Below are 12,449 nucleotides of genomic sequence, written 5' to 3'. Positions count from 1 at the left end.
TTACACTGGTAAAGTGCTTTTGATATGGATTGTATGGCCGACATAGTATAAAAGATGGCTGCATTGCATTGGATTTAAGAGCGTTATTTCAGGATGAAGGAAGGAAACAAAAATAGACTTGACCCACAAGTATTCCAGAAAGTTTCTAAACTGGGAATTTGAATTCTCTTTCTGCTGTGCGCACACACACACAGATCTCCCCCAGCTCGCCTGCTTCGGCTTTTTTGCTGTATTTGTTATCTGATACCTCAGTTCTCCCAACAGGCAGGGGGATACTTTGCTCAGGGCTCCACCCCTAGCCTCTCTGTCGCCAGTATGAGAGAAAAAGAGAGAGAAATAGAAATCACTTGGAGGGGAACTCGAGAAAAAATAAAGGGTCCGAAAATGGAGCTGCAGTAATTCTCTGGAAGGTAAAGCCATGTTCATTTGTTATTGTTTTTCTGCAAGAGCATGCCTGCCACTTAATTTGCTAAGCTTTGACGTACGTTTTGGAGCAGAGGGAAAGAGATTTGCTGAAATGGCGTCACTTTACAAAAAGTTTGCAGATTTTACTGAGTTTTTTGTTTGTTTTCTTTGGTTTATGGAGGGGGGTGTACTATTCTTAATACAACTGGAAAACATAGCTGAGATCTACATATATGCCTATGAAAACAGAATCCCTGAGATAGTGACATTGATAGCAGATACTATTGTTAACTTTTGTGATTGCAATTAAGTCTTGAAATGTTAAAGATTTATTTAAAAACTGCCCAGAAATCAGGAATTCTGTACAACTACTCTAACAGACTTGGAATAATGCAGGTAAGGGAGAGAGTTTTTCACTCTTTCCCCTTCTAATAACTAAAGACAAGCAAGGTATTTGTGCTGAAGTACAGACTAGAATATGAACATTAAAGAACAAAACGTTTTAGCTTTAAGAGTTATATTTCAGTTGGGTAAGCAAACTACAGAGCATTTATTATTCCACATGCTTAGCTCAATGCAAACATAACATTCCAAAGTATAAAACGTGTTACAAAATAATACCTACTTAATGACAGGCGAAGGGATATGCACATGCTAAAAATTATCCAAAATTGCCCTGAGAATCCTAAATGTCATTCCTAAGATGTGGTGAATTGTAATTAGGGTTGTGGACTATTTTAGTGACAGTGCCTGACATGGGGCCCATCTAAACAGTTAGAGCAAAAAGTCTGTGAACTTTTTACTTTTCCTTTACTATGACAAATATGAAAGTGTTTAGACAATATCAGCAACCTCAATTTATTTCAGATTTGCAGAAATGTAACCAAAACTGAAAATGTGTTGTCTCCCTTTTCATTTGCCCACTTGTATTTCTTTTCAAGACCCATGTAACAGAGCAATGCTTAAAGAGTGGAAGAAATCCTATCAACACTATCACAGTGAATGAAAAGAAATAACATTTTTGATTATTTTTATGAGAAGTAGCTCAAAAATTATTGAGTTTCTCATCCTAGTGCCTTCTCCCACAGGTTTTAAGTCCTGTTTTAGCAAATGATCCAATTCCATGGTGACATAACAAAAAAACAAAGAAAGGAGAAAAAAAAAGGCTTGTGAAAAATATCTTTAGTGTGAATAGAAGCAATTAGCTTGCAACATGCTGGCCAAAAAGTGCATGTGCAAAATTGTGCCCAAAAGCGCTTTCATTTTATGATAGACATTATTATGCTTGTATATGCAGATCTTGATACTGTAGAGGAAATTATTTAACTCAATTATTTGGTCATTAGGGTGGGAAAAAAAAGTTGTGTCCCTAAGTGTGGCATGAAGTTTACATACACGTTGTAAAGGCCTAGTATCATGTAACTTGGGGACTTTGGTAGAAACACACTCAGAAGGGGAAAGTCAGGTCCTGTCAGCTCTTACACGAGAAAGCTTTAATACTTGATGTATTGTCATCGCTGACTGTTTTATGTCATGAAATCCTGAGGTGCTAAAATGCCATTAGATTGTTGTCTTGTGAATAGTTGTGAGTATAAGGCTATCTACTAAAATTGGATTTGTTACTCACACACTACATCCATCTGCTGTGCCTTCTCTCAGGAAACAGATAAACTCAGTGTCCTTTTCATTGGTCTGGGTCAAAAGTATCTGCATAATGAATGGAGAGGGATTTGAGCTATAAGTATTGTTCAGAGATATGTAATGGAATGAATTATCTTTACTGTAATAATCGCCATAACAAATCACTAGTATTTCATATTGCTTTTTTCTTTCCTTTCATTTCTTTCCAAAGGAAATGCTGTAGGATGTGTATATTTCTTCATTTAAAGATTAAAAGACTGATTTCCCCCCTTCTTTATCTCTGCTCCAGAGTATTTCTGTTTATCGTATTCAGGCTTCTCCATAGAGTGGGTGTAACTAGGAGAAGAATTTGGCCCATTATGTGAGCTAAATTTTCAGTGCTTCCACTATTTAGAGCTGCGCTGTGCTAAAAATAGTTTTCCTGCGGTTTTGGCCACAGAGCCACAAATACAAGTTTTCAGTGCACAGTTATTGTGGATGTCAGTCCTAGCTTTATGGCTAGAAGAAATGGAATTCCACCTCCTGACCGTATCAACAGATGACTATGTTGAATGTGAAGCTGCATGTTAGATCTTCGTGCTGTCCCAAGCAGAGAATGTGTCCCACCCAGATGCCACTCACTTCCAAAATAGAGCATGCTAACACGGAAGCACTTGGGCTTGGGAGCGAAGAGCCTTGGGAGAGCAGCAGTCTAGGCAGGCAGTAACGTTGAGGGCTGTGCACAGGAGGGTCCCGGTCTGGCAAACGATGTCCAACATTAAACAAGAGGTGGGGAAGTGAGTAAATCCTTAAAAAGAAAATAAAACATGATTTTGTTCAAGGCTAATTTTGAGCAGGGTTTACATAAAAGAGAAAACGCCTAACGATCACATGGTAGTGATAAGTGGAAGGAAGTTAACCATGATGTTAGACTAACTCTCTTTCTGCATGACCTCTTCTAGCTCGTCTCTTTCCTGGTGCAACTCACCTGTTGTCTACAGGTTTTTGATCGGGTTGTTACAAGGAGCGTTTAGGAGGCAGGGGCTATTTTCTTCTGAGCTTAGCATTGGTGGCACTCTCTAGAAAGTGTTCTTAGCATGTGAGGTCATGGTATGGAAATAGCTGAAAATCACTGATTTAGAAGAATGAAAGTGAGAGTACTACATGTTTCTGTACTACTGAAGCAACGGTGAGTGCAAGCTGTGGGATGATCTGGAGAAATAGCAACACGGGCAAAATATTCAAAGGAATTCTGCTTTTTTTATATATATATATATATATTTCCTCTGTGAGAACAGTGTATTATCTTGTATTAATCCACTGGGACATTTTTTCCATTCCTCTAGGAAGGTTTCCATCCCCCCCCATACCTCCTCTGGTATTGCTCTGATCAGAATCTTTCCACAGGTTGTAATGGCAGAGTTTACACTCTCATATTTACACTCTCTTTTCAGGGTTCTCAGGCAAACAATTCCCTTATTTATTATTTCCTATGTATCTAACTCTTCCTGCAGCATCCTTTTCCCTTCCTAGGATTTTGACTTTTTGTCTGTGCATTAGACATTTGCTTCTTTTGTGTTCAATTTTGCACCTTTGGTTGACTCTCAGGTCTGTCAAACTGGACGTACCATCTCTAATATATTAATTTTTTTATTCTGTAGAGTGTGAAAAGACAGGGTCGAGTTGAACTGGTAAAGCCTTTACATAATGTCTTTGTTTGCAAGATCTTCATAGATGTATCAGTTACCTGTTTGATCTCATTTATTCTTCCAGTCTATTAAGAAAAGTTTGCAGCTTTAAACTTATTTGGAAATATTCCTTTGGCTTGCCTTTCTCTCCTCTCATCTGCAATTTCATTTTAGTATCTTGTATCTGTAGCTTCAGGACATGAATATTCTTTCTCTCCCCTTTTCTATACCGCTGTGTAAGCTGCAAGTAATATAAGATATCCAGAAGAGTGGCTACGAAAATAATAGGGTACATTATTTATTTTCCTAGAATTCAAAGGCTGTGAGCCAGAGCGTGTATCATCATAGTAGCCCACATTACCAGGAGCCTTGTAGATAAACACTTTAATGTATTTTCTCCAGACGCTAAACAATTTTTTAATTTGAATTTAACTTTCTTACATGTGTGATGTGATGTACATAGCACTTGTATTGCTTTCTTTTTGTGAGGCAGCCACTTAATCACCTATTGTGCTTGTTCTCATCACGCTGTAAATTGCGAGGTTATTTCAGAAGACCAAATGGCCAGAACGAATGCCACCTCCCTTTCCACTTTCTGAACCCTGCTCAAAAGTAACACTGTTTTTCTGCCTCAAAAATACATGTAAAGGTATGTATAGTATGTTAGCCCCTCCTTAGCCTTTCCCACCCTGAAACTTTTCAAATAGGGATGGCATGTTCCTCTTCTCACAGCCAAAAATAAAAAAAAATTCCTTTCTCAGCATTTCCCCCTTCCCCCATTTCTTCTCAGCTGACAGCTGTGAGAGTGTAACATTCATGAGCTATCCTATCCATTTCCCCCAATTCTGTTTTTAAGCTGGATTTGGTTTAAATATGCAAGCCATCTTTCACACGACAGGGATTTTTTTAACATGGTTTACATGCAAATGTTTAATGTGGGCACAAGCATGGTAACTGTTTTTATTTTTATTTTTTTATTTATTTTTTAAAACATTTTCACCCTACCAACAATTCAGAAAGTTGATAGGGAATTCTGTTGAACAATACAGTCATTTTAGAAGTCACAGGAAAGCCAAAGTTTCATAATAAAGCAACTTTTTTCAAGACTATTTCCTTATAATTCAAACAATCTATTTAATTTTCAAACTATTCATTTCCAACCAAACAAAAATCTCATTAAGAAATGCAGGGATCATATTCAAAATCTGGAGAGAAAATCAAAATAGTGTAATTTGAGATACACATACTGCTTATCAACCATTTAAGGCCTGATCCAAAACAGGGGTAATTTTTCTGTTGCTTGCTCTGTACTTTGACCAGACTGTAAGGTTCCAGCTATCTCCAGCGTAAAGTAAACTTCAGCAATAGCACAGGTTTATGAGAAGATGGTTTTCTTTCTTCACTGCCGTAACACTGTGTTCAGAGGAATCTGAGATAGGTAGTTGTACTCTAATAGACTTTTCAAGGCAGGACCAAATGTATAAACATATGTGCAATTATCTCTGCAAAATCTGAACACACAATGCTTAAAACACTCAGGTAACTGGAAGGTTATATACTTCTTTTTCTTTAGATAATCACAGTTGCATGCCTACATTTTGAAAAATCTAGGCCTGTGATTTGTAAAGGAGGATTGATTTCTGTTAACTGTGTTCAGGATGACTTGAGTCTACTGGTTGCAAGCTTTTTATTGAACTTGTTACGTTATTACAGTGCACCTACTGAAGCATGGCACTAGAGAGCAGCTCTGTTTTAAGTGATGGAAACCATGCGTGAACTAGACAGTTGTGTAAGTGGTGTCAATTTTATTGTGACCTTGAGGATGTACAGACCTGAATCATTAGGCATCACATGTCATTTAGTCTGTCCTTTACTCCAGCCCATTGACTAGAAGGAGATGACTTGGTTTGTATATTTGGTCTTTGGACATTCAACATAGACAGAGAACTGGTCTGTAACAAAACAGCCAAAAAGAGGAAAACTGTTTTGCCTCTGGTGGATCATATTCATTATTTCCCTGCACCAAAATAGTCTGTATATTGTGCCTAAGAATCACTGCTTTTTGAGGACTGGTACGTTACAAACACATACGTAACTTCTCTGTAGTTTTAAACTGAGAACTTTGTACAACTTAGTTTTGTTATCCCTTGTTCTCTCCCATATACTTGCATAGAGACCTTTAGCGTTCTTCATCATTAGATCTCTAACACCTCTGTAGGAAGAAGCACGTAGTAGCTCTATGTTATAGCTTCATTTGGTAACATACCACTGTTTTGTAACTTCTCAGTAAGAGAACATTTTGTTTCATAAGAGACATGATGGCTGGCACATGAACAACACCTAAAATGCCTGCTGCCAATTTGTTGTTTGTTACTTGGTTTATTAATTAAGCTACACAAAAGATTTGGAAAAGGACCAACAGGTTTTTTTTTTTGTCCCATATTTTAGACCGCCTGGCCAAAGTAAAACAATTGCTCGTGCAGAGATACATAGGAGTCCCCGAAGGGTGTTAGCTCTATTTTTTGACTAAACTACGCTCCTTCACAATTGTCATAAACTGTAGTAGAGATTCACTGCTGGGCTATTAATTGACCTCTGTATAGATATGATCACAGTATATTGGTGTTGAAAACTTCCGTTTACAATAAAAATAATCAAGGGACACACAGTTTTGAGCCAGAAGCCAATTTCTCCAAAGTTCAAACACATCTGAAATTGAAACTTCAGTTTGGCATGATGGGTATTTTGCCTGTTTCTACAAGTTTTACATTGCTTTTTCTTGTTTTGTTTTTCCTAGTTGTTTCATCCTTAATTTACACAAATAAAACATAATTTCATTTGGCTTCTTTCTGGCTTACTTTTATGTATATATATCTGTCTGTGTGTGTATATATATATATATTTATATATCATCACTTTCCATTAGGTTTACCTGTTTCTATTTTTTTTTTCCAAAATGAAATTTAAAGCAAGTTTCAATTGGTGTGCCAGACGCTATTGGTATGCCAGATTTTTGACTGCTGCAAGTTGGTAGACTTATCTATCTCGCAATAGAGATATAGTCTTATATACAAATGATGATTTGGCCCAGTGTATCTGTTCCTACATGGTATTTTTGCCACAGGAAGAAATTCTTCTATAGATATTTCCATAGTGGAATAGACTAGGGTTCAGTTTAGTTCAGTGGTACGTCTGTAAAGGGCTACTGCCAGCCTCTTCAGAGGAAGACACCCTTTGGATTATGAAATGATCTGCCTCTAGAGAAAGTTTTCTGTTATTTTGTGGGCTGACATGTGAGATACTTTTTTCTTACTGTGGATGTTCCTGTTACCTATGTAAAAATAACGCATTTCATTGGATTTCTGGCTGCAACAGGACCTTGTGGTGAGGAATTCCACCTGCTTCTGAACTGAGGGGACATTTATTTCCTTTGAGTTTTAAATTTGGCACCATCCAGTTTGTTTGCAGGCTCACCTCATTCTTCATGTAAAAGAAAAGAGCAGAGCCCAATTAGACCTAGCATTCATTATTCTGAATTATTTTCTCTTTTGTAAGGGAAAGGACTTTTTTCAGTTCTTATTACAAGAGGTTTTTACATAGTCAAGTTATTCTAATTATTAATTTCAGTGGAAGTATACACATTCTTCAAGTTTAGCTGAGATTTGTGGAGTTCTAAATGTCAGTTGCGTATTTGAGCAAATTTAAAAAATGAGACCATTCCAATGCCAAATCATGGAACTGTATCAAAGGCTTGAAACGTGATTCTTCTTTAATTTACCTTTGCATCAACTGATATACATAGTTATAAAAAAAGACATGAAATGAACAATTATGAAATGAACAACTATGAGTGCAGTATGTTTAATCAAGATTAGGCATTGTTGTGGCACGCAGGAGGTGGTTTTGGCCTAGTACGTATGTGAAATATGCTTGTGTGCGCTTCCAGCAGCAGCTTAGAAGAAACAGCAGCCCCTTCCAATTCATGGAATAAGGACTGCTGTGAGAAAAGTACAAGTTCATCCCACACGAGTATTAGTTACAGTATGAAAATCGTAACGTATAGGACCATTGTAGAATTGCTCCTTCCTTTAAAAAAAAAGCTTTTTTGAAGCTTTATGAAGTAACAAAAACCGAGATTCAGTTGTCCCCGTGATATTAGCTGTCCCTCAGCACTGCAAATGAAAGCCACCCACCGCAGACATGCCACCACCGAACAAACCCCATAACTGCCAACTGCCAACGGGGGCACTGGGCATACTGGGCTTTGCCAGTGAGGCGCCATTACAGCACCATTGCCTGCCAGGGGCGCGCAGCCCCACGGGCAGGGCTTCCTCGTGCAGAGGGCAGCTCTTTTTAAGTCTTCTATCTTGTGGATTAATTTTCTGTCAAAAAAGCCGGAAGGCCCCGCGCCCATTCCGATTTGCCGGAGGGGTTTGGTTTGTCAGGGGCTGCAGCGGCAGCGCGGGCCGCCGGCGCAGCCGCCCCCTCCTTTCCCCTCCCCCCTCTCCACAGCGCAGCTCGGCTCTTCCCGCCCCGTCCGCTTCCTCCCGGCCGCGCGGGGACGACGCGCATGCGCGGCTGCTTGGCCCGCCCGCCCGCGCTCGCGCTCCCCCCCCCCCCCCAACTTCCCGCCTCCTGGCGCGCACATCCGGGTCCCGGCGCGCTGGCCCCGCCGGCGCTGCCGCGCCGTTGTCCCCCTCCGCGGGCTGCGAATAAAGTTTTGTTGAGAGCGGGCGGCTGCGGCCCGGCCGGCGCCTCGAGCCTAACGGACGCCCGCCCGCGCCCGGTGCCCGCCAGCGGCGGCGGAGGCCGCCTCGCCGCGCCGTGTCGGGTGGGTCGGGGAGCGCCGCGGCGGGAGGCTGCGCGGCGGGGCCGGGGCTCGGGGCGGCGGGGGCGTTGAGGGTGGGGGTGGGCGGCCGGCCGGCGGGGGCGCGAGGCCGTTGCCGCCGTTGCCGCCGTTGCGGTTGGGGTTTTCCCTGAGGGGAAAGTCACGGCCCTTCCTGGAAACTTTTTTTTTCCCCCATTTTTCCCTCCCGCTCGGCTCCGCGGGAGGAGGGGGCGAGGCCCGGCCGCCGCCGCGCGGGTGGCTGGCACGGGCCGCGGGAGGTGAGTCACGGCTCGGCGATGACAGCGTTTCGGCGGCGCGGGCCTGGCGGCGGCGCGGCCGCGGCGCAGGGGCCTCCCGCGGGCGGCGGGGCCGGAGCTGCGGCGGGCCTGGGGGGGGGGGGGGGCCGGGCCCGCGCCGCCGCGCAAGGCGGGCTCGGCGGGACGGCGCTGTTAAAACATGCTCCGTGCTGATAAAAATAAGTCTGTGCACGTAACTGTAGAAGCCAGCTGAATGCTAATAAGAGTTTTCTCGTTGCTTTTTTTTTTTCTTTTTCTGGGTGAGGAGGAACTCCACTGCTCTTCCACGGTCTGTGGCCTAAACAAACGAAACGGGAAGAGTAATAAATCCACATGTTTCGAGGACGCTGATAAAGAGGCGCTTTCTTGCGGATGTGGTGTTAGGGCGCGCCTGTCCGTCTTGCCTTTCTTGTCTTCATCCAGTATTGACAGCTGCTTGAGAACAGATGGACCACTTAGCTGGTTTAGAATGGCAATTTTTGTTTTCTGTGGGTTGTAAACTTAATAGAGGAAATATGGTCTTGTGGTTAAAGCACAAGACTAGAAATCAAGTGATCCATGTTCTCTTCCAGCTGTGGAGTTTCTGGTGTGATTTTTAAGTAAATCAACTGAATGTATTTCTGTGTAAAATGAGGTAGGGAAGAACTCATTTCCCGAGGTTCATTAAGGGTTGTTGAATCTTTAGGCAGAATCTGTATAAATGTAGAGATTTTATTTAGCAAATAACCTGGGCTGCCTACTTTGACAAAGACTGCCAGGAATAACTGTCAAAATTTTCGTTAGGCTAAAAGTTTTGTCTTCTCATGGGGAAATTAGGTCTGTAATGTGTGTTGGTTATAGATGAAATCTCTTCCTGGTTTTCATTCCTTTATTGATTTCAGATAATTTATCTTCCAGGTATGGCTTTAAAATACTGGAAACTGAAACAAGTATTGTTCTGTACAAAACTTACATAATTGAGATGTACAATGAAGATTCTTCAGATTTTCTGAAGTATTCTAAAATTTGATTGAAGAGAAGGGGGAAGGGAAACAGTACAAACACATTTCCCAGTTATGTGAACATGCTTTTCAGCAGCTGTAGTACTTTACAAAGTTGGCATCTGGTGGCAGTGGAAGTTAATAGAAGAAACAAATAACTTAATTGAAGATGTTTCATAATTAGCATGTTGTAATTTTCGAGAGTGTACTGTTTGTGTAGGGTGTTGTTGGATTTAATGTCTTAATCCTTACTGTTTGATAGTGGCTTACTCTTACCTCTGATAGTGAAATTGCTGTTAAGCGTTCAATGTCATTTACTTTTGGAAAAGAACATTTGATTATTGGGATACCTGCCTTTGTCGAACAGATCTCCATTCAAATATGGAGAAAATATGTTTTAGTGAGGGAGGAATCATCTCTTTTTCTGAAAAGAAAACTTTCTTCTTAGTGAAAGCCCATAGATGCACAAGATAAACAACCATGATGGGTATGAGAGATGGAAAAGGAGGGAGAGAGGCTTCCTATGCTTTTCTTTCTCTTGATGGCAAAATCGCAACAAAGGGGTATGATGCTATGATGCCCCATGCAGCTGTGGTAGATTGTTTTGTTTGTTTGATCTTTGGAATTTTAATATGTGATCATACCTGAAGGAACTATTACTGTGGACCCCATATTTCTCCATTCTTGTTCTGAAGTCAGATTCTTAATCTTACAACTTGAGTGGATGATCTCCTTTTTAAAGTTTTCATAATAATAGAATATTATCTGACTTTGATGAAGTTCCCTCTCTCATGGTAAAACGTAAATGCTTTATTAAATGTAGTGTGCATTTTCAAACTGGTTTGAATAGTCTTTCAAATTGTGTTGTAATCTTAAATATTCCAGAGGATTTTTTTAATTGCAAGAAGATGTTCTCTATATTTTCTTCACAGTTGTCTGAAGGAAAATCTAAGAAGTCTTTTGTTTTGTTGCTTTTGGCTGAATTACATACCTGCAGAAATGCTGCTTCTATGGCAATTTTATGTGAGTCCCCATTTCTTCCTTCCTCACCAGTTTAATGTTTCATGTCGATTAAAATGCAGATTTTTCTTCGTGTCTGTGATAGCTTCATCAAGATAATTTTTAATGTGTTAATGTTTCTGTTAAAAAGAAATTTATTTTTTTTTATGGCAGCAAGTTCAATCTATTGAAAGCAGGGGAGCAGCTTGTACTCAGAATTCAAAGATATTTATTCTTGTGCAAACTGAGAACACTTGAAGCATTTCATGGCTAATACTGATAAACAACTCATTAAAAGCAAGTCGAACAGTAATTTAAGACTTCTGCTGTTATCATTAGTCGTGATGTAAGTTGCTACATTGCTTTCTGGAAACCTTTTTAGCCGTGTTCCTGTGACCACGTAGAAAAGTTTGGCTGGCACTTCGGTGCGCTTGACCAGTGTGGGTTGGCAAGGTGCAGAATGTCGTCTGCCAAGTCTGTATCCCTACTGACCTACCACCAAGGTTGAGCCTGCCAGGACTGTCATCCTTGACAGAGGATCTTTGTCAGAATAGCTGCTACTGATCCACCAACTATGAGGTAGTGTCTCTGAATTCTGGGTCAGTGGATGTCACAAACTGACAAATTTAGAATACTTTGCCTTTCATTCATTCTGTGCAAGGGGAAAAAAAGCTTAGTGAATTACTATTGTCAGTGTTCCCTCCAAACCCTGTAGCTTTTATAAACTTGTCACAGTTTTAATGCAGTTCACTTGGAATGGCAGTGTTTGTGTGTGTGTGCACACACATACGTACACGTTTTTTTTTCTTCCCCTTCTCTCTTTTAAAGCTTTATGAAAGTCTGTATAGTCCCTGCTTTCAGGTTACACTTTTTGCTGCCAGTTCACATTTTAGTGACCATATTTAGGATCTTATTCTTTAGTCTTTCACATGAGCAGCTTAATTTTTGAAAGACTTTATCTAGCTTGTTAATTATTTAATGTATTTTAGGGCTTGTGAAAAACAGAAGCATGGCAAAGTAGAGGATGCCCTATGTATTCCTAGTTTTCCTGCAGGTATAGTGTTGAGATAAAATTATGTAACCTTTTGTATGCCTTTATTGTGATGGATTGCCATCCTGAATGAGGTTTGTTCATTCTAACCATCCCTGTCCACCAAACAACCACTGGAAATATGCGTTTTTGGTTTTGTTCAGTGGAACTTACTGATGTTCTTGTATGTCATTTTAATTAAGAAATGGATATTAACTTGCGTTTATCTGCTGTGGTTACAGTAGGTAGTGAAGTTTCGGGACTGACTTTCAGAAGTGCTAAGTAGAATTGATGGCATTTTTCAGCATAGTGCTTTTTGTTGGGAAGTGCCAATTAGTTTGAAATAGAAAGTGTAAGGAAAATGCACAGTTCTGACTAAACACTTAACAACAGAGAGATTTTGGTTCTTGGATGGAATTTTGTAGCTTTTAAGAGCTTCTAAAAAAGCTAATCGGTAATTAGAGTAGTTGCAGAGACCAGGGACATATGAACATGGGATTTTCATGTTTTAAGTGGATACCTTAAGAAATAGATGGTAGCCTTTTTTAGGGATTGGGAAGGCTTTCTTTTTTTCTTCTCCTTCCCTCTCCCTCCCCCATATCA

At 40.5% G+C, this 12,449-nt stretch overlaps 1 protein-coding gene across 4 annotated transcripts in view; it reads left to right on the top strand.

Annotated features, from left to right (window-relative positions):
* The first annotated feature begins 269 nt into the window (after positions 1-269).
* The window catches only part of SMAD5 (SMAD family member 5), a 30,174-nt gene continuing 17,994 nt past the window's right edge, over positions 270-12,449 (top strand). Inside the window, exons 1-2 of one of the 4 annotated variants that reach the window (XM_026118203.2) lie at positions 270-410; positions 10,750-10,840. The gene's annotated coding sequence lies outside the window, so the exon portion shown is untranslated. Of the gene's footprint in view, positions 411-8,349; positions 8,545-10,749; positions 10,841-12,449 lie in introns of those variants that run through there. The other 3 variants (XM_026118202.2, XM_026118201.2, XM_026118200.2) reach the window with 3 other exon arrangements.

This window comes from Dromaius novaehollandiae, chromosome 15, assembly GCF_036370855.1.
Source record: "Dromaius novaehollandiae isolate bDroNov1 chromosome 15, bDroNov1.hap1, whole genome shotgun sequence".
Lineage (NCBI taxonomy): Eukaryota > Metazoa > Chordata > Aves > Casuariiformes > Dromaiidae > Dromaius > Dromaius novaehollandiae.
This window is presented reverse-complemented; position numbering and strand designations above follow the sequence as displayed.